Genomic DNA, 2,313 nt, shown 5'->3' with positions numbered 1-2,313 from the left:
TGGAGCCTGCAAATAAGACAGGGTTTATAGAGGGGACTGAAATACAGGGTGGTCTACTGTTGGTGGGCTGGACAGGAGAACCACAACCAATTGTAAAAAGCATGCAATTTATATGGCATTTTCACTTAACACACTTCCCTAGCAACCTCCACCTGGCAATGTTCATTTAACCCAAAACAAAAGAGAGCCTCCATTCCCTGTACAGCCTGCACTCCATGGAATAGGCTGCAGGCTATGGTCCTCATAGATAAGGAATGAATCTCTGGGCTGGCCACTCCTGGATTCCTTAGTTTGGAACTCCAAACACACATTCTTCTTAGACCATAGGGTCATTCTCAGGGTATGCTTACGTTATTGCTGTCAGGTGAGTCTGCCATACAGGGTCATTCTCTGGGTATGCTTACGTTATTGCTGTCAGGTGCATCTGCCATACAGGTTCATTCTCAGGGTATGTTTATGTTATTGTTGTCACACGTGCCTACTGTACAATCTTCCATATTTCTTTGATATGTTTTATGTATTATCATTTTCTGCTGGCTTTTCCATCTGTTTAGCTGTGAGTTTTTAGAGGAGGGGCTCAACAAACCATGGCAAACTACAACCTAACACCCACTTTTGTAAATAAAGTTTTATTGGAATAGTCTATTCATTCTCTATGTACTGCCTATGGCTGCCTTTGTGCTATAATAGCACAGTTGAGTAGTTGTGACAGAGACCATGTGGCCCACAAAACTTAAAATGTTTACTATCTCGCCCTTTACAGAAAAAGTATGCCCACCCCCATTCTAGAAGACAGGAGTCATCGTGTTCTATTTTCTCTCCTAAGAGCCTAGAATGTACCCTGCCCCAAGCTTGTTGAATGAATGAATACATGAATAAAGAAATAAGCTTCAGGCCGGGCGCGGTGGCTCAAGCCTGTAATCCCAGCACTTTGGGAGGCCGAGACGGGCAGATCACGAGGTCAGGAGATCGAGACCATCCTGGCTAACACGGTGAAACCCCCTCTCTACTAAAAAATACAAAAAAACTAGCCGGGCGAGGTGGTGGGCGCCTGTAGTCTCAGCTACTCGGGAGGCTGAGGCCGGAGAATGGCGTAAACCCGGGGGGCGGAGCTTGCAGTGAGCTGAGATCCGGCCAATGCACTCCAGCCCAGGCGACAGAGCTAGACTCCATCTCAAGAAAAAAAAAGAAAAAAAAAAGAAAAAAAAGAAATAAGCTTCAAAGGACAGATATTGTATCAAAAGGTGGAGGCCAGGCATAGTGGCTCATGTGTGTAATGTCAGCATTTTTGGGAGGCCGAGGCAGGAGGATTGCTTGAACCCAGCATGGGCAACATAGCAAGATCCAGTCATGTTTTTTTTTTTGTTTTTTAAGGTGGAACTAGAGCAGTCCAGCTAAAGGGAACAGAAGTAGAATAAGTAAAGACATACAAGTAAAAATCAAGGGCAGCTTTCAAGTAGAGCAAAATATCTAGCAAAAGTGAAGCCAAAAAGACTGGTTTAAGAAATATTCTGGGGCCAGGCACAGTGGCTCACGCCTGTAATCCCAGCACTTTGGGAGGCTGAGGCAGGTGGATCACAAGGTCAACAGTTCAAGACCATCTGGCCAAAATGCAAAATGGTGAAACCCTGTCTCTAGTAAAAACACAAAAATTAGCCGGACTTGGTGGCAGGTGCCTGTAATCCCAGCTACTCAGGAGGCTGAGGCAGAGAATTGCTTGAACCCAAGAGGTGGAAGTTGCAGTGAGCCAAGATGACGCCACTGCACTCCAGCCTGGTCAATAAGAGCAAGACTCCATCTAAAAAAAAAAAAAAAATTCCGGAAAGTCTGGAGTCTAGAACGAGGATTTAATACTGAATTCCCTTTGCAATTGCCACATATATCACATGACTAGAGGTATAATTAAGGAAGATTCATCTGAGAGTGGAGGTTGCTGTTATGTGAAGTTCTAAGGAGCTGACTCAGAATGGTGACGGAAAGCTTCTGAGAGACAATGCAGCTGGGTGGAAAGAGACAGGCTTCACAGCCAAACAAATGTCTACACCCCAGCCCCACAACATCCCAGCTGTGTGACGTTAGGCATGTTGCTCAATCTTTCTGATTTGTAGCTCTCCATTTGTCAAACATGGTGATTCAGTGAGAATCCTGTTACAAAAATAACACTCATGCCAGGTAGTTCAATGGAGAGAATTTAATACCGAAAGACCCAAAAGGGGAAGGTCAGACTACTCAGGGATTAAGCAACTGCCACCCTAAGGTCCGGGGACTAAGGGAGAACTTAGTGTTACAGGAGCTCAGGAGGCAGAGCTGTTC

Source organism: Piliocolobus tephrosceles, chromosome 3, assembly GCF_002776525.5.
Source record: "Piliocolobus tephrosceles isolate RC106 chromosome 3, ASM277652v3, whole genome shotgun sequence".
NCBI classification, from domain to species: domain Eukaryota; kingdom Metazoa; phylum Chordata; class Mammalia; order Primates; family Cercopithecidae; genus Piliocolobus; species Piliocolobus tephrosceles.
This window is presented reverse-complemented; position numbering follows the sequence as displayed.